Consider the following 21427-nt stretch of genomic DNA (forward strand, 5'->3'; position numbering starts at 1 on the left):
CAGAAATACAGCTGTCACAGTTTTTCTTGATTGCTTAAATACTTTAACCAGGCTTTAGAACTAAAATTTCAAAACCATAACGCCATTTATCAAAAAGCACACCCATTTCCCGAAACTATAAACACGATTCCCCTGTTTTGACACATGAGTCAGATTTGTTGAACTGTCACTATAAACTCTACACACAAATCCCTTCATTTCTCATTGCCTACACCATGTTGTCATTTAGAAAGCATTAGTATTCAATATCAGATGTAGATGGGAGTGGAGGAAGAGGTGAAGGAAGAGGATGAGGAAGGTGAAGGGCAAGGGCAAGGAGACAAGACACTCTAGTTGCCCATGTCTTTGTCCATGGTATGACTATGAGGGAGGCTGGGATACGAGTAAGGCCAAATTTGAGTCGCTTCACCGTCGCCTCAATCATAAGAACCTTCCGGGAGAAAAACAGGTACAGGAGATTTACTTCAGACTGCTCTGTAACTTTTGAGAGCTGTACTATGTGCTGTTACAACACATACATGTACTGTCGCTGTTGCACTATACTGTAATAAAAAGAAATGCATCAAATTGCCTCACATATAGATAGAGATAGAGCAACCACAAGCAACATAACTTACCAGTTTTGGAAATGTTGTTTTAAATGTATTGCACCAGTGTGTAAGACTATGTTGTAGTGTGTGTGATGTCTGAGGGCAAAGTTTGGTTTTTCAGCAAGAGTGAATGGTTTTGAGTGTAGAGCTTCATTTTGACCTGAAAATAAGATGTTTGGGGAATTGGGTGAGATGTTATAGATTTGTGTTTACTGTTTTGAGAATATGAGGCATAGTTTCAAGAAATGTGTTTAAGCAATCGAGCAAAACTGTAAACTGATTGGATACAAGCATCAGAATGCTCTGAGTCCGTGTGTGGATGCTATAGTGTAAGCTCTCTCTACACACATTTCACAGTTTTATATGCCTGATATTGTGTTCATTTCAGTGGTACTGTATATCTGTCCTGCAGATTCTACACAGAGAAAGACAAGTACTGCTCTGATCCAACAGCGCGCTGGATTCAATTCAGACTGAAAGGTACGAGCCTATATTAATATGACATCTTAATATGATGCTTGTGTATTGATAAAAAATAAAATTAAAAAAACGTATAACATGATCATCTTTCCTTCAGGTCTGAAGGAGATTGAGGACTGAGCCAATGGAGGCCTAAAGATGCCGCAAATCTATCTATATATCAATTTATTCAAATAGAATATATATGTTTATTTAGGCAAAAAAGGTCCCATTAGACCCCTTTAGCTTATGTGAAAGTTAAAAGAAGTTTCACTTAATTGCTTTGTTTTATCTCCTTTAAATTTGAAATGCACTTTTGGTGGAAAAATGACACTGCTTACTTACATCCAGCCTTTTCTCTGTAACAGTTTGTACTGTATTTAATCATATTTAAGCTAGATCATTAAAGAAATATGTGACCCTGGATCACAAAACCAGTCACAAGTCGCACGGGTATATTTGTGGCAATAGCCAACAACACATATGGGTCAAAATTATGGATTTTTCTTTTATACCAAAAATCATCAGGATATTAAGTAAAGATCATGTTCCATGAAGATATTTTGTAAATTTCCTACCGTAAATATATAAAACATTTATTTTGTTTCGATTTTTTGCACCCTCAGATTCCAGATTTTCAAATAGCTGTATCTCAGACAAATATTGTCCTATTGTCCTTTTTGTCCCAATTTAAAAAAAAAATTGACCCATGTGACTGGTTTTGTGGTCCAGGTTCACATATAAATCCTCGTGTTATTAAGAATCAGAATTACTTTCTCTCTTCTTCTCACTTATAATGATACTATTGCTTCCGAGTCCTTTTTGAGGTTAAAAAAAAAAAGAGCCAGTCCCCATTGACTGTAATTGAATGGGAAAAAAGATAACAGCATACTAATATTTTGCAGATTATAAGAGAATTTTCGTTTTTGGGTGAAACATTTGTATGTAGTATACTAATTAATTGTGTTACAGTAATAGAAAGTTCGCCCTCTAGTGGAGAACAGCACCTAATGCACAGAGTAGGTTATGCAATTTATCAGCCAAAAAACTCTCAACCAGTGTTTATTTGGCTTAGCAAATAAACAAATGAAACATGTTATGGGATAGATTCACAAGCAAAGGCATAAACAGAAATACATTTTTTTTTTTTTACTTTGCATAGGCTACTGTACGCACACATCCCCAAACAAGACGTTAAAAAACAAAAAGGGTAATATTGGGAAGTTATATAGAATCCGTGTATCATTCGTTCAGTCGTTTTTTGAATTAATATTGAATATAGAAAAATGAGAAAACGGTTCCTTTTTCGTTTTTTCATTTTTTACAAAAAAACGAAAAACAAGAATTCAGCTGGATTTCTCGTTTTTCGTTCTCAGTTAGAAAAATGAATAAACAGCTTGAATATTCGATTTCTACACGTGGGCGGGAATTAAACGCCCCTTTCCTCTGATCTGTCAGCCGAAGATCAAACTGTTCCGTCATCAGTTCTGCACAGCAGAATAAGAGTCCTCCGTTGTGCGGATTCTTAACGTATTTATTGCAACTACATTTAATTTTTTTCTCATCAAACCACCAGACTAACGAATGTCTCGACACAACCTGTACCGGGGAATAGCCTAGATAGGGCTTTCTTCTGTGTATATATAAATTCACCTACGATTTGCATCAGCTGGCTATATGGGCAGGATAAATGACGGCTGTTAAGCCTATCATTGTCGCACTCGCCCAGTAATTAAAAAAATATATATTATAAATTAAGATATAGGCCTAAATCAATATAATTAGTTGTAAATTAAATATTTTTAACACTAATGCAAAAAGAAAAGAATAATGCATTGACTATATAGAATTGGCCTATATTAACGTTAACGTATAAACTGTCATTCAGACTGACTAGCCTATCTAACAACTGGAGAAGTTTTATGATGTAGGCCTTGTGTTTTATTAAAATGTTTTATAATTTATATCTCTAGGATGCGCGCTTGTGCGTGGCGCGCCGGGTCATGTTAAGAGGGAAACGCGCGCGTCACATCGTTGTAAAAAAAGCATATTCATAAATAGTGTAAAAGACCGGTAAATAAAATACAACATTAACATTATAAACACTATTAATAACATAATATGCGTATTTTAACGAGAAACTGAAACTGTACAGAGCAGACGTTGGTTTCGGGCATCTCTTATTCGTCCAGTAGGCCTAGCCTATCCATATTTGCAATGTAACATTTGGATGCTAATTAATAATGTAAAGAAGTCTTCGTACTTCATTCGAGTCCCAATAGGCCTACACGTAAATCAGCATCTCCACAGCAAGGGAAATTAGTTTGGAATGTCAACAGACCGATTAAGCAGAATAACGTTTTATATGTTTGGTTGACTGTGATTTATTTTAATAACGAACAGGCTGCGACACCCGACATCACTTGGATGTGTTGCTCAACAGGGGATTTAATAGCTACTGTCGTTTTCTCATTTTTCTATATTCAATATTAATTCAAAAAACGACTGAACGAATGATACACGGATTCTATATAACTTCCCAATATTACCCTTTTTGTTTTTTAACGTCTTGTTTGGGGATGTGTGCGTACAGTAGCCTATGCAAAGTAAAAAAAAAAAAAAGTTTATTTCTGTTTATGCCTTTGCTTGTGAATCTATCCCATAACATGTTTCATTTGTTTATTTGCTAAGCCAAATAAACACTGGTTGAGAGTTTTTTGGCTGATAAATTGCATAACCTACTCTGTGCATTAGGTGCTGTTCTCCACTAGAGGGCGAACTTTCTATTACTGTAACACAATTAATTAGTATACTACATACAAATGTTTCACCCAAAAACGAAAATTCTCTTATAATCTGCAAAATAATAGTATGCTGTTATCTTTTTTCCCATTCAATTACAGTCAATGGGGACTGGCTCTTTTTTTTTTTAACCTCAAAAAGGACTCGGAAATATGACATTTACCCTCAATGGCCCAGTAGTAGCCTTCAAATACGTGAGCAGAAGTTATGTTTAAATGCTGTGAATTTCAGTTTATCCTTCATTCTAACTTTTGCCTTAAAGGGGTCATATAATGCCATTTTTGTACAAGCTAATATGATTATTTAGGGTCTAAATTAAAAGTTTGTAATATACTTTATTTAAAAAATTCTCATTAGTATTGTAAGAAAACACTAATTTTACCTGGTCAAAAACAGCTCTGTTTTCAGCACGCCGTTTAAGTGCATGTGTCTTTAAATGATAATGAGCTTTGCTCACCCCGCCCCTCTGCTCTGTGCGCACACCGTTTGTAACACAATAACACAATAACCATAACGCGTTGTTCATTATAAACGTGGGATTATGAATTATATTGAGAACGTTGTACATAGAAAACATGCCGTAATGTACCCTGAGTGACAGCCGCATTCATCATGAAGCGTGCAAGCGATTTGCAAAGATTAATATAAAGATTAATATAAAGGTTAATAAAACGTTACACTCCCTTCGAAATGTATATTCAAATATTGGATTCAATCTTTTTGTCAACTTGTTTTATTTCAATTAGGACAGGTTTTTTTATTTTTATTTTCTTTTTTTTAGATCTGATTGATTGTAGACCTCTTTATCTGAGCTTATGCACCTAATTTTTCTGTATACACTGTATCACACTAGTGTGCTTTACCAGGAATTTAGTTTTGAAATGCTTTTATTTTGTACAAATGGAACAAAAAGTCAGACTTGTGGTGCTCCCGGTCAAAATTGAACAGCCTACAAAAAGTACCTTTTGAATCTCTCATTATGCTATATTATCACCAAATATTAATTGGATTCAATCTTTTTGTCAGCTTGTTCTTCAAATTTAACTTCTTTAAATTTTTTTTTTTTAAGGTGTTTTGATTATTTTTTAAACTGACTGATTGTAAGCCTCATTAATCTGAGCTTATATTGGTCAAAAATGAACATCCATCGAAAATGAATGGTGAGATCGAAAATACATCAGACAATATATGTTTTCAAACATTTAGTGTTCAGGAGCATCATGTTCATGTTCACATAATTGCATGTGTGCTTGCAAAGATCTCGGAGGCCTCGGACCTGTGCATGCATGGATATGCACACTCTCACTACCGTGCACACACACACACACACACACACACACACACACACACACACACACACACACACACACACACACACACACACACACACACACACACACACACACACACACACACACACACACACACACACACACACACACACGTACACAAACAAACTATTTTGAGTATTACAGGCTTTCTTTCTCACAGATCACTTTATCTTATCATCAGATCAATGAGGCCTACAATCAATCAGTTTCAAAAACAAATATGAAACCTGTCCTAATTGAAATAAAACAAGTTGTCAAAAACATTGAATCCAATATTTGGTGATATAGCATAACGAGCGATTTACAAGCAATTTTTTGTAATTTATTTTTGACCGTGAACTCCACAAGTGTGACTTTGTTACATTTTGTACAAATAAAAGCATTTCAAAATAAACTTCCTAGTTAAATATTAAAGCACACTTCTGTCATATTTTGTTGAATATTGACAAATTTATCCACAAATCAGGCTTTCATTACTCAAAAGCTGAGGTGCATGAGCTCAGATCGATGAGGTCTATAGGCCTATGATCAATCAGTTCCAAAAAGAAATAGAAAACCTGTGCCAATTGACAGACAAGTTGATAAAAAAGATTGAATCCAATATTTGGTGATAATATAGCATAACAAACGATTTACAAGCAATTTTTAAAAGGCCGGTCATTTTTGACCGAGTACACAAAAGGTGTTACAGGGTTTTCAACAAAGCACAAGGGTTAAGCTCTGCTTTATTGACTATTTAAGGCAAGCTAGTGAGAGTCTTGAATATAATCTCTCAGACACAAGCAGTGAAAGTTGAAGATCGACTGTGACAATGGAGACACAAAGGATCCTCATGAGGAGTTTGGCTGTTGTGGTTTTTTCATCTGTGATCTGGACAAAAATCTAAAAGCAAACTCATAATGAGAACACATTATTAGAAATGAATTTATTAGGATTAACCCCTTGAGATGAATCATCTAATTTTCGAGGGGGTTACGCCACATGTAAGTAACCATGTTTATTCTAATGCCTGATCTGTGATCAGTGATTTTTGATGTGTAATTATTCAAGTTCAGACAGATTATCTTTCTCTCAAAATCGTTCAATACTGTTTATGCATCAGTAAATCAAGCCAGTGACTAAAAGATCAACTTCACATCGTTTCTCTAAGTAGGATGAAAATAATATTTTTTAAACTGTTTAAATTATATACAGAATGCGATCAAAGAACGCTCCATTTCCAATCGGCCAAACTGAAAACCGCCCAGGCTAGAAAAAATGCCTTTTATTTCGAAATTATGACAATTTTTGATGTAAAAATCATATTAACATTATAGGGTCACCCCAGGAAACATTATAAAATAATAACATAATCCAGTTCATGACCCCTTCAACACTGTTTTTTTTTTGTTTTTTTTACTAATTAAATTTGGATTAACTGAACCAATCCACTCTAATGCCCTTTCAAACAACCATCATGCATTAAAATAAGAAGATATAAACTCATTTGCAGTCTTGTGGTGAGAATTTCCATCTGTTGTTCTCTGAAATGATCACACACTTTCTGGACCGGCTGTGGTCTGTAGCTCAGATACAACAGCACATTTCACATTAGTGGTTCACTGTGGTAAAGCGCTATGTGTGGTTATAAATGTCCAGTGTGACTGACAACTATGAAAAACAAGATGTGGTTAATGGTCACTAAACTATATGGCATTAAAAACATTTAGGATGTTCAAAAGTCATTACCTAGACATCACCCACAAGCAAATGCATCCAAAAGAGGTTTTATTAACAAAGTTCGGGAGGAGCACGTTCAGATAATTAACACAAGTGGAGAGCACTCAGCAATCAATGGTAAGAGGTATATATACACTCAGCAGTCTCACCTCAATCCATTGACAGTTTTTGCAGCATCCCCCCACCACCCCTTCTCCACACTTCTAGTCCTAAACACTTACATACGGGGGGAGTACTCTGGATTCGGGCCGAACTCCGAGCTCGGAGCCCTCCCTCCGGAGAGCACGCCAAATACGCATTAAACTTTACCCCCTCAAATGTAAGTGTGAACTCATGAAAATAGTTTTACTTCTTTGTTTGTATATGCACTTCTTTAGAAATGTTGCTATTTGCTTTTTTTTAACTGTTTGTAATCTCATCAAAAATTACAAATAGAAAACACATTGATAATAAATGTATCCATCAAGCCAATGTTGTTTAAAGTTTAGTCAGAAATTGGTGCTTTAGGATGCCACATAATCACAACAAGATCATTTGTTTTAACATATTCAATGCAAATTCAATAACTTGTTAATGTGTGTGAGTGCAAAACATGTGTGTAAGTGTATAAAGAATTTTGAAATTATGATTTAACAAATATTATTCAGTGGTGTATAAATAACTTCCGTCAGTGTCCATTCCTCACGTCTCATCATAAAATGACCTAACTTTATTTCACCCTGGAAAGCAAAAAGAATGAGAATGTGATCAGCTTAAAGATAACTGAATCAAAATCAGAGTCAGAATGAGCTTTATTCGCCAAGTGTGCGCAAACACACAAGGAATTTGTTTTATTTTTTTTCAGGAGCTCTTACATACATATTTATGACAAGTATTTTACCATTCCATAGTCAAAAATATGTCAAATTAGAGTATTTGCAGTTCTATGTTTGCTTATCAAATATAATTTCACTTACTCGCTTAAAAACTGTCTTATAGGATCATTTTCTCTGTCTCTCTCTCTCTCTCTTTGTGGTTTGTAGCCGTACAATAAACATAACATCACAGTCACGGTGTTAACACAGGAAACTGCAGTAGAGGATGATGTCAGTTACAATTGAATGTCACCTCAGGATGTCAGTTTACATTTAGAACTTGTAGATTGACAGTTCAGGCCAGTTTAATAAACGGATTGGAATCCTACCTTCACCTACAGTAGCCTACCTTACCTGTTTGAACTAATGGCCACTAGATGGCACTGTTTTAAATGTATTGTTTTCTTTTCACCAGAATAACTATTCTACGGAGCCTATGGAAGCTTGTTTCCTCCACAGAATAAAAAATAAAAAAGGTAATTGTGACTTTTTATCTCGCAATTCTGTTTTTTCATCTCAATTTTTTTTTTTTATAGAATTGCGAGATATTAAGTCGCAATTGCAAGTTTTAAAGTCAGAATTTTGTGATAGTCGCAATTGTGTGTTATAAAGTCAGAATTGCGTGACACTGACATAAAGTCGTAATTGCATGTTATAAAGTCAGAATTGTGAGATATAACTTGCAATTGGACTTTATAACTCACAATTGTGACTTTATACACTGTAAAATCCACCATTGATTCTAACTAACACTTTTTAGTTAACTTTCCTTAATGTCTTAACTTAATTGTAAAAATCTAGTAATCTGTACTATTCACATACTAAGCTTTGTTTACTAAGAAAACCCAAGTTCAGATTAATTGATTAGTTTGAGTGTGGTTTTTGAGGCAGGGAAAATCTTAATGGACTTTTCACTTAATGGACTGTTTGCATTCACTCATTTCCCAAAGTCATCTTGAATGATGAAATTTGAATACAACTGATACATTTCATCACCTTCCTAAAATAATTGCCCAAGTCATTTTTGCAGGTTTCTCAGAAAACACAAAAAATTGAACCTAACTTCAGAGGCCGAGTAGATTTTCGTTCTTCTTGATGCAACTGCCATCTTGAAAAGCTTGTAAAATTGCCTAAGTCTCATTGTCTTTTGACTTAGGCAAAATAAAACAGCCTAAGTCAAACTCTTGACATAGGCCATTATACTACAGGGGTAGAATTGCATGATCTGTTCAACTGAGGATGTGGGTGATTTTACCAGAGGTGGCCAGCATCATGAGAAGATGACTTATGAAAAAAAAAAAAAAAAAATTCATTTTTGTCAAAAAATGACTTAGGCAATTATTTTAGGAGGGTGACTATTTGAGAGAACATCACATAAGCTGACTTCATAAATTGATGTTGATTTTCCTAAAATGTTTTTAGTCACCTTTATGGCAATTAGTGATCCCTTTGGTTGGACACTTGGAACTTTAATTATCTTCCCATTGATGCAGTGATTGCAACAAGAAATCAGTTATTTGGTTTCAAATGAAGAGAAGTTATGTATGTATGTATATGTATGAATGAATGATGTATAACATATTTCATGTCAATTAATGATCTTTTGTAATTTTGTTGCTAACACTTATGTCCTACACATCTTGTGAAACTTTTAATTGTGTTGATATAATCCCTCTATATTTGTGACAATCTTGCAATTGATCATACTTGAGTCACACAGACTTCAACATTCAGCATGCAAAACACAACAATGGTAACAATTATATTTTATTTAAAGTAAATTATCAAGCACTCTCTACAGTTCTTGTTTAATTACTAGAACTCTTGTGTAAGTGAACTATACTAACTAAGCATTTGTCAGTACCACATACTATTCCTATTTCACTTAACTTTTTTTTTTTTTAAGGCAATAGGTTTGCATGCTTTTTTTTAAGTAAGTCCAACTAATTAGATTTTACAGTGTATCACGTCTGAGAAAAGATTTCAGAATTGCGAGAAGCGAGATATAGGCTAGCCTAAACTCGCAATTGCGAGAAAAAAAGTCAGAATTGCGAGTTTATATCTCTCAATTTTGAGTTTTTCCACACAGGGCTCTGGTTTAGATTCCGGCCCATAAACATATTCAAGCTTCAGAAATCAAAATCAGTTGTCACTTTATGATAACATTGTGATGTTCATCACTTGTAAGTTGCTTTGGATAAAAGCATGTGTTAAATGATTAAATGCAAATGATCACATTGATCCAGATCATGATTGTGATTGCCAAGTCAAGTGATTTCCATCAAAACATTTGGTCATGAAATCACAATTATTCATCTCGTTACAGTGTTTTAGTGCTTGTCACTGAAGGATCATCGGTGAAAGTTCATCCAGGAGGACACGCAACTCGATTGAAAGCATCAACAATGTCAAAACCCACCGATTCGCTTGTTGTGATTCGCAGAGTTTTGACGAGTTTCATAGACTTGATTTTGTTTCTTATACAAAAGCAGCACCCCCACCCTAATAAGTAAATACATAAAGGCCAGCCTACAAATTGTCAATATTTATGTATTTGAAATCAGCGCCGTCGCAGGTGGGGTGCGAGGCCCTGTGTGAACTTGAAATGCGAGGCCCTGCTCTTTGATGTGGATGCTCAATTGCGCATGAATAACAGTCACACGGACGTAGCTGTTCTAGTTCTATTGCACGCATAATCTCGCTGCAATACGTTTTTATCAAGTAGAATAATACAGCATAATCATGCACATAGTCTCAGCTATGACTTTTTGCTATTTATTTCAGACGGAAAAAATCAACTGTGCAATGAGTCCTGTACATAAAGTCAGCTCGAGAATTTGTCCGAATACATAAATAGATCCGCCTACTTAACTAACGTATATCTTAATGGTCCAGTGGTAGAACTTTGAAGGTGGCCTTCTGAAGATATGCTGACCTAACATACCTGGAGGCACACACACACACACACACACACACACACACACACACACACACACACACACACAACGTTCTCTCACACACAACAATCCTTTCAGAAGCGTGTCGGGCTTTAAACGTCACTATATAGTCATCATCAGCATGCAAATACTCCATCTTTTGTATTTATGTCCGGATAGTTTTATTTGTTTTGAATGATGACATTTTCGCATGTACATCGGGTTGTTTTGCAAGTAATATCACGATTAAATGATTATAATACCATCGCTATGACCCGAGCTACAGGACGCAGGATTTGATGATCAGCTGACTGGAGGTCATGTGATTCCTCCCGAACGCTGCGATTGGTTGCGTAGTAGATTAATTGATGCCGACTTCAGATGTGCGTGCGATGATGATTCGAATTTTAGTTGCTATTAGCGACGCGTGATATGATATTAATTCTGACTTCAAAATCAAAAATATACACTCAAACATCGCTGTCTGTTGATTGAGAAACGAGGCGAATTCAGATTGACTTTTGCCGAGTATTTTCTGTGCAGATCTTGCGATTTTGAAGCGATTCGGAGAATTCCTGAGAGAAAACCTATTATATTCTAGAAGGAGCAGATCGGAGGATATATATTTTCCTTTTTTTCATATTCATATTATTTCTGAGGACGCTTTTATCTAATTGTTATTATTTGGGAGTTAAACTAGGAGTTTGTAGTTTTATTTAATTTTGTGTTTAATTTGATTATTTTTGTTTTATTTATTTATTATTTGACTTTTTTTGGTAGTATTTCAGAGGAGGGTTGTATTGTATTATTGTTTTTGTATTGTATTTTGTATTGTTTCTATTGCAGGTTGGAGGAGGACGTTGATGGCTCACATGGGTGAAAGAGGAGGTGAGTGCTCTAGTTTTTCATTTGTTTATGGTTTGTTATGGTATGATGATGGACTAAATTAATGTGCAGAAACTTGTGCGAGGGAACGTTAACCCATTTGATCCGCCAATTTTCCCAGCTAAGTGATCACATGTATTTGATTCCTTGCATGTGAAATAAACCTTTCAATTTGAGTAACAATTTGTAATTGACCACTGACATTGATCACTGATTATTATCAAAACATAACTTACTATGTGATGTCTGAAATATTGCAGCCTCAGGCCGCTGATCCGGAGGAGCTGCTTCCACTCAGACGGATGATCTGGAGGTTTGTAGTTTCTGTTCTGATGATTTCGTTTGTTTTGATGATGTCTCTGTGTTCACAGGTCAGGCTTACGGGAAGAGGCAGAGCGGCAGCCAGCAGAGCCCAGATGGAGGGATGTACAGCGTCGAGTGGAGCTCCGACCGCCTCCAAGAGATGATGTGCCCTCCGCTGCCAGGTCAAGTTCCTGTGGAGCCAAAAGTGACCTGGACTTGTAGTACTCCTGTAAGTAACAAGACAATGAAGAGAAGAACGCATTCGTGATGGCTTCTCGTCTCTGCATTTACTACGAATCAATAAAAGTATATGCATATTACAACTGTAAACATTTTGCATATTCAGGGTTTACAATTGCCAAAGTGACACCCTAATGGATAATTTTTATATATAAAACACTTTAACTACCATTTACCCTTTATCTAAATAATAACATGAGAATGATGTAAAACACATTAAGAATCCACTCCCTATTCTCAGTTTAGAACACATACAAGTTCGTTGTCTGATGTATTACATTGAATGACAAGACATGTGAAATTCACTCAACTACATTCACTCAAATGTAACGCATTACACAGTTTACAGACATCACCGTCGATTACGACCACGTATGTAAATTAGAAATAATTTATAACGCTAAACAATATTATACATTATAGATTCGAATAGTATTTATACTTTAATCAGTTATGTGGCGGACTCTGGCGCTAATCGCGGAGCACTTATGCTAACCATGTGCTCAACATGACAAACTCATGACACACTATTCATATAACAAAACAACTGCGTTAAACCCGCGCACAACTCATTCATATTATATTAACAGTGTTTATGCTTAAATCGGAAGAGTGTTTTGCATTATACTTTGCAGTTACCTGTAAGTAACAAGACAATGAAGAGAAGAACGCATTTGTGATGGCTTCTCGTCTCTGCATTTACTACGAATGAAGCATCACTCGCGTGGCGTGCGGGTTACTATGCGATGCGTGCGATGACGTCATCACGCTGGTATGCCAAGCGAAAATAATGATATGAATAAATGCACATAACACACACTCCTTTTTAAACATAAAGCACAAATAAACATTTAAACCATATTTAAAAGTATTGGAAAATTAACATCACACTATATTACAAAGAAATGTACAAACACAAACGGCCTGTACTCACTATTACACTATTACAGACTCGCCTAACAGCTCAGGGTGCCGTGGAGGCTTCTCCTGCGAACAAGAACTCAACAGGTGAGATTGAAATAAGGCTGGGGGGTGTAAAGTGTACGGATACAGATTTCGTGTATAAGACTGCTTCAAGCTTTTAACAGGTTAAGGTCTAGTCATATTTACCGTTGCTCAGCAAAATTTAGCTGAAATTTTCTTTCCGAAATGATTTCCAAAATATTTTAGTCGGACGTTTGTCTAACATATTAAATTGATTCGTTCAATAACTCACAATGTTAATTTATTGTTAATTTAACTGTTATATAAAATAAATATCACATTTGCAGTTGTGCACGGAAAACGGCACTCTTGCTGATGTGATGTGATATTGTAGGTAGCGCCGTCGCAGGTGGGGTCCGAGGCCCTGTGTGAACTTGAAATGCGAGGCCCTGCTCTTTGATGTGGATGCTCAATTGCGCATGAATAACAGTCACACGGACGTAGCTGTTCTAGTTCTATTGCACGCATAATCTCGCTGCAATACGTTTTTATCAAGTAGAATAATACAGCATAATCATGCACATAGTCTCAGCTATGACTTTTTGCTATTTATTTCAAAGGGAAAAAAAATCAACTGTGCAACGAGTCCTGTACATAAAGTCAGCTCGAGAATTTGTCCGAATACATACATAGATCCGCCTACTTAACTAACGTATCTTAATGGTCCAGTGGTAGAACTTTGAAGGTGGCCTTCTGAAGATATGCTGACCTAACATATAACATATACTAACTTACTAACCAACATTATAGCAGAGAATGTCTAATATGGCGAGAAGTTTCACTCTTAGTTAGTAAGTTAGTGTATAATGGTTGCCCTTATTGGCAAATGACTTGAGTTTAATCACCAGTAAGGTTTACAGTTAATAACTCCAGTCAGTTTTGTGTGCTGATAAACTCAAAACAAACATATTTATTACACGGATTATTAATGCATTTGTAGGAGCCACAGCAGATTATTCATACCTGTGTTCGCCAGTAGAGGGCGGTGTGCGCTGTGTAGTGAAAGCGGGTGTGCGAGACAGGCGTGCAGATCAGGTCACCTGTCTTTATCAGTCAGTAATAAAACATTTAAGCGTTCATTAGCCTATTATTCCATATCTCACTTAAATAGAATCTATGTAGCACTACTTTCTTCTTATTTAATAGGCAACTCTAAACCACTTCTACACTCATCATCTTCTTCACATTCACTAAATAAACTTAACTATATAGACCTCACAACATTGACCATGAGGATCCTTTCTTTTTTAGCTCCAGTCTTCTTCTATACACAATTTGTGTGTGTGTGTGTATAGTTTCAAATAGGACCTACATGTTTACCCCAAACTCTGTTAGCAATAAAGACCTTTTTATATTTCTTCAACAAATAAAATAAAACGGGCACTGTTGTTTGTTCCATGACTAAAAGCAAATTGTTCTCCCACCACATCCCATTCATTAGGGTAGACTGTGTACAGTTGAGACACTTTTTGAGTTTTGATTTTTCACACAAAAATACATACTGAAAAGAATTGAATTTTCACATGAAATGCCACATGACATTACATTAGCTTGTAGACTAATATATTATCAATCAAATATATTATCAATCAATAATACCCATAAGTAGTTTATATTTTCCACAATTAGCGAATAAAAATAAGGTGCTTTTTGTGTCAACTCTGTCTCAACTGTACCAATGTACGGGACAGTTAAGACAGTACTATGGTACAGTTGAGACACCCATTTCTAATGAGGGAAATGAAGAAAATAACAATTGGGCAACATGTCTGTTTGTTCATCCTTTCTAAATTCATTAATTTGATGTAAATTAGCACCGTTAAAATGTATAAAACATGAACAAGATATTTAACAAACAGATATCATTTTACCACCTTGTCTATTTGACAACTTGCTAGGTTATCTTTAACATGCATGTTAGAAAAATATATTCATTAATAATATACAGTAACTGTATTACAGTTTAAATATAATAAATATGAAATTGTATTTTTAATTGCGTCCTATGCTGGCCAATTATGACGTTTAACCTGTTATCATAACACTGAACAAATAAACAGCGTGTTTTGTAATATAACTCTATTGGGGTACGGTGTCTCAACTATCCCCCGCTGGCCACTTCGCACATTTCTCTAGATTTTGCATTGAGCTTGCATGACTCAATACCATGAAATATGCCAATTTTTAGGGCACAGAATAACGTTTGTAATGGTACCAGTTACGTTTAACAGTCACAGAAGGATAATAAGTTATTCATAGTTGAGTGCGCAAAAAACGATGCAAGCCTTACCTTAGAAAAAAAACTTTTGCAGATATCTTCTGATCGGAGACGCGTCCAGTCTTCAGATTTTGCAGGATAAAAGAGGACACTAATACGCATGTGCACAGCAAAAATCACAACTTGTGCATGCTGCGCGCGCAAGTTATTTAAGGTGTCTCAACTGTACACAGTCTACCCTATAATATTTTCTATTTATAGGTTTCTTGAAGGAAAACATAATTCATTATATCTAAGTATTCTAAACCTATCCTCTGTCCATGTATTTAACAAACCTATTCTCAAACACTCCATTACTCCATGAACTCACAGAGGATAGAGACCGAAAAGAACCAATAGTGTAAAATTAAGTGTAATTTAATCATTATACTTTTTTTATACAACTGATGCTTTATTGCATACTTTCTTTTGAAATTGTCTTTAGCCAAAATAATGTTTTGTTTGTTTGTTTAAAAAAGCATTACTTGCATTTAAAAGTGTAATTCGGCAATTTCTCTCAAAGAAATCCTGTCGTCAATTGTGCGCAATGAATTCTGGGGAAGGTAAGGCCATGAAGGATCCATTGCTGCTTCCCAATTCAGAGGCTGCATCCGATTGAGTCACCGTGGCACGACGAAGGCTGATCCAATTCTAAGCCTCCTTCACATGCAGCCTCCAAAAGTGTCCTTCGTTTCCTGTGAAATGAAGAATACAACAGATGGATCATTCGCTGCCTTGCCTCGTTGTGGAACTGTTGTATTTTATTTTCTGTAACAAAGATTCATAGGCCTATGTATGCATTGACATTAACTAATAGGGCCTTATTCTAAAGTGTGACCAATATTTGAAATGTACCAATGAATGTAAAGTATAAAAAGTTCAGAAATGTATATCCACTTGGTACACTTGCAAGAGTAGGAAGTTGAAGACAGATCAATTAGGGAATAATAAGGTAACATGATGCATGATGTTGTGTACCTCCACAGCTCAATAGATGGGTTTCCGTTTCTCGAATTACCCATTATCCTCTGCGGCGCGCAGCCACTGGGAGACACGGCTCATTCACTGTGCTACATTAATAGAAAGCCAGTTAATATAAAGTATTTTTGACTCTTTTGTGTTGAGATAACGATGACAAATTCCTCCAAACCTGGCGACAAGGTGAAGGTTATTTACAGGGACACATTAGACGATGTTTGCAAGGCAAGATATGATGAGAAATTGAGTTATATCGATGGAAAGGATCCTTACACAATGTCGAAAGAGGACTGGTTATGTAGGCTAATCCTGCGGCGTACCCCGATATTCAGGAAATGGACATTGCCAAGTATCTCATCCACACCGTTAGTGCGTGACGAATTAAGAGGAAGAAAGTCTCTGGAAGCATACAATTATTTTGTTAGAATGTGCGAGTTAAAATTGTATGTGGTCGCATTTGTGCGAGTGCATGGTCATGTACTACTCAGTTAAATTCACGCATGAATTCTCCTGCATTGAACTTGTTTTAGCGCCCGCCAAAGTCTTATTTGATCGGTGAGTAATGTAGATGAACTGGGCGCATGTTTAACTGAAAGAACGAGCAGAGAGAGAGAGAGAGCCGGTCGCGCGCGCACTCCCTCTCTCTTCGGAGCCAGGCGAAAGTGTAAACAAGACTTCACCGTCTCCAAACTAAGCGCTGTCTTGCTCTCTCTCCCTCATGGAAAAGTTAGTCTGGAGCCCTGCATTGACGGTTCACATCGCTGTAGCCAGGCGGCTGATATCTGCACAGCTCTTATTATACGGTACATTTAGACTCAGTGTCAAGACAACACCATCTGGGTAAAAAAACAACAACACAACGCTCCGAACTAATTTAGTGTAGGAGAGAGATGGAGAGCAGAGGCACGGAGCGATGTGCTCCAGGTGTAGCCTCTGCCTCTGCCTCTGGCTCGACCAGCTGATGTGGCCACAGAGAAAGTGATGAAGGTGGACAATCGTCAGAGTGTGCTTCTGCCCAGCCAACACCTCTCAAGGGCTGTGTCGATAGTAGCCACCTGGGTAACGTTACAGCGATTTGACAGCCGATGAGAGCTAGCGCGTTTAGCTAGCCCATCTTGGAAATTATTAGATAAAGTGTCACATCTCCAGAGCACAAAACCTCTAAATGTTCACAAGAGCAGCACTGAACATTAACTCCAGCCAAACGGAGAATAATCGTATGATTTTCATGTTCAGAATAATGCCGATTCAGGATATTATAATGCTCCGTAACACAAATGCTTTGACCCACTTGACACACAAGATGGCGCCGTAAGGAGTTGCGGGAGAAATGTGATGTCATCGTAAATCTATCTATAGCTGGATTTGGCCAGCTCAACCAGAGCCTCATCTCGTCAGAGGGACACCTTAAAGACCTTGAGGCCACACCTCAGAGTTCCTGACGGAGACCTCTGCATCAGCGACTCGCATCATCCTGAATACCAGCATGTACAACTTCACAATGGGAAGATTGCTAATGCACTGCAAGTGAACACAACTACTAGTGCTTAGACATTATTCATGCCATTTTTCTTTTCTCATTTTCTCCTGTTTTTTGTTAGTTAGGAAGTAAGGTAAGAGTTCTGTTGTTTATTTGTGTTGATTGTTGTAGGTGTTCCTTCTACCGGGTAGTGAGATCTTTTGTTTGTTTTGGCTTTACCTGATCCTGAAGAACAGGCTTCATTTCTTTTTCTTTTGGAGCTGTTTGTTTAGGATTCTTTTTGCACTGTATTTATCACTTATTGTAAATAAATGTATTGGAAATCTTACTTTGTGTATTGTGTGCTGGGACTCAGATAGGTTAACTTTTCTTTGTCGCTGTTCATTTTTGCTTTAAAGCTACTTTCCCTTTTGCCCCTAGAAAATGAATTGGGAACGTAACAGTGGTATTGTGTAATTATTCGAATAGAATTGAGTCTTTTCTCTCTGTTTTGCATGCGTCGTCATAATCATTATTGTTATTATTATTTTAATAAATTGTTTTGCCTCTGTCACAGTGTATTCTTAACCTGAATTAGCACTGTTCATATAGGCAACACCAATAGGTGTCATGTAACACAAAATAAACCTATGTTTTCTTCATGATACAGGGCATAATCTTAGTTTCGTTTTTATTTTGTTACCATTAGACATCACTGGGTTTTAATTTGAGGTATGAAAACCTGACGATGCCACATATTGAAACACAAATTCATATAACATATTAATTAGCCTGTCATTTTCTTCATTTTCTAAGTCAATAAAGGTTATGTTAAATGAATAAATGTAGTGTAAATGTTGTAATGAAACCAACTGTACCGTTCAAAAGTACTGTTTGTTGTTGTATTTTTCAAAACTTGAAACTTGTGTGTGTGTGTGTCAGGTGGATTTTTTTAATGTTTTTGAAATAAGTCTCTTGCGCTGCTCCCCCAGCCTGCATTTATTTGATTAAAATATAGTAGCCTAGGCTATAAACTACAGTATTGTGATATATTATTACCATTTTAAATAACAGTTTCTATTTGGACATATATTTAAAAAAAAAAATTTTTTTTTTTTTTTTTTTCTGATTTCTAATTGTAATAACGATCTCATAGCTTTATTTATGCAATTGTAAATGCAGTGAAAATATATTATTGGCACTTCTGTGTATGCACTGCAAAGATGTATTTTCCTTGAATGATTTAATTTGACTGGTGTTACCGTCCCAGGACGTATGCATTTGCGTTTTCTAATGGGTAAGTGTCATTCATTGATTTATTGAGTGTGTGTGCGCGCGCAGCCAATGGACCCAACGGCCTGCTGGGAGTTGTAGTTTTGTTGTATGTTGGATTTATACCACAGAGTGGACCTGTCTTTCACTTCGATGGTAACTAAAAAAAAAATTCAAGCTGCGATTTTTCACGATGGATATCCTCGCGCGATCGAGTGTAGATTGTGTTAAACACGACAAGAACCAAAAATTCTGCGTTTATTCCTTAAAACAGTCGGTATTTCCCATATTGCTTCTCCTTTGCAGCTGCCATTGGCGCACGTCACGATTATAAGCGCCTCCTATTGGCGTAGGTAATGTTTACAGCACGATTATCAAGTATGTGGTGCGAACGCAACGGAACAGTCAGATTAACCATAAATGAACATGGTGAGTAACATTTTATAAACAATATTGTCAATATTGTTTGTTTTCCCTCTATTTTGCTGACGAGAATTTCAAAATAAAGCCCTACCAGAGTCTCAATGCAACAACAGACAGTGATTGAACCGTGAATTTTGTGAACCATTACATAATCCTATATAGGCTAATTATAAATTCAATTGTTATTATACTTTACAATATTACTGTTTGTTGTTGTATTTTTCAAAACTTGAAACTTGTGTGTGTGTGTGTCAGGTGGATTTTTTTAATGTTTTTGAAATAAGTCTTTTGCGCTGCTCCCCCAGCCTGCATTTATTTGATTAAAATATAGTAGCCTAGGCTATAAACTACAGTATTGTGATATATTATTACCATTTTAAATAACAGTTTCTATTTGGACATATATTAAAAGGTTTTTTGTTGTTGTTTTTTTTGTCCAATTTCTTGTGCTCCTCCCTGTCCTAATCTAGGTGATGGGACCTACCAGCTGTTCCTCATCAATGGCAAGAGGATCCAGTATTTAAGCAGAGCCAGAGAGAGAGAGAGAGAGAGAGAGACTGGGACTGGGACTGGGACTGGGAGAGGGAGAGGGAGAGGGAGAGGGAGAGGGAGAGGGAGAGGGAGAGGGAGAGGGAGAGGGAGAGGGAGAGGGAGAGGGAGAGGTTTCTTCTCCCAAGAGCCTGAGGCCCCGTTTACACGATGGGAAAACGCAGATATTTCCCTGCGTTTTGGCCTGTCATTTACACGAAAACGCCGTTTTTATCCCAGAAAACGATTATTTCTAAAAACTCCGGCCAAAGTGGAGATTTCTGAAAACGCCGGTTATGTGTTGCCGTGTCAACTGGGAGAAACGGGGTTTTAGGTTCTCAAACGTCACATTATGCGCCAGAAAATGCTTACGTCATGTGAGCGCCCTATGTTTAGAGTTTGTTCCATACTGTCTATGAGTTTGTTTGGCTACTATTTGATCATGGATGCTGTTAAAGTGGTACTCATTTTTACTTTTGTGAAAACGCTTTTGGCCTGTTTGCTTCGCTGTCTGTCCACACGAACGAACCTCGCGCCATGTCTATTGTTTTGAAAGGAACAGGAAGTCGCTCGTGCTATTCGTCGTTGTCGATTTTGAGGATTCTGATTGGCTTGCATGGCTTTATCCTTCTCCTTACACTGCCGCCCCTTTGTATTTATGCGGGTTGATGTAAACGACAACTTTTTTTGAAAACGATATTGTGTGCACGATGTTATTTTTGAAAACGGAGGGGGAGAAATATTCGTTTCTCTAAATACCCGGCTATGTGTAAATGTGGCCTAAGTGTGTTGTTACGCTTAAATGTGTTGTTACGGCTGTAGTGTGCAGCTTTGAATTGCTTGCCCATTGTTGAGTGTTGGAGCAGTAGGGAGTGGGTGCAACATTGGCAGTGAATCTGAATAAAATGTGTCTTTACACAAAACATTATCATAATTCAACCTGTATGTATTAAAAGCCGTAGTCACCTTTCACTTATTCATGCAAAAGCTATAAAAATTATGACTGAGATTATCTTAAATTTATACTATTTTTGAGAGGATAGATAGATGAATTTACTCACTTTTTCAATTTGTCCTTTCAGGGAGATATATACTGTTTTTGCCATTTCTGCTTTCTACCTCCTCTGGCAACTCAAAGGGAGCAGTTTTGCATTTTTTGGATGCAGGACCAAGAAAAGTACACGCAAATTTCATGGACAATATGTAATTTTTAATAATATGAACCACACCCGTTTCAAACAGTTGGGTGTCACCGTCCACTGGAGCCATAAAGGTTCTCTCAACATTAGTGAGGGCACTGATGGTGGTCGTTTAGAAAGACCCAATCTTAACTTTATCTGTGGACACTTCATGTTTTTGTGCGGCGGTTTGTGCGGTTGTCCACTCAGATGAGCCGGGTGAAAGCAG

At 36.7% G+C, this 21427-nt stretch overlaps 2 long non-coding RNA genes across 2 annotated transcripts; both read left to right on the forward strand.

Moving 5' to 3' along the window:
• Positions 1-843: 843 nt before the first annotated feature.
• On the forward strand, positions 844-1236 carry LOC309487436. The gene is made up of 3 exons (XR_014201850.1): positions 844-919; positions 1003-1070; positions 1168-1236. It is a non-coding gene; the product is annotated as an uncharacterized lncRNA (long non-coding RNA).
• A 3698-nt stretch (positions 1237-4934) lies between these two features.
• On the forward strand, positions 4935-7372 carry LOC309487407. The gene is made up of 2 exons (XR_014201840.1): positions 4935-6946; positions 7245-7372. It is a non-coding gene; the product is annotated as an uncharacterized lncRNA (long non-coding RNA).
• The last annotated feature ends 14055 nt before the right edge of the window (positions 7373-21427 follow it).

This window comes from Leuciscus leuciscus (assembly GCF_965113295.1).
Source record: "Leuciscus leuciscus genome assembly, chromosome: 23".
Lineage (NCBI taxonomy): Eukaryota > Metazoa > Chordata > Actinopteri > Cypriniformes > Leuciscidae > Leuciscus > Leuciscus leuciscus.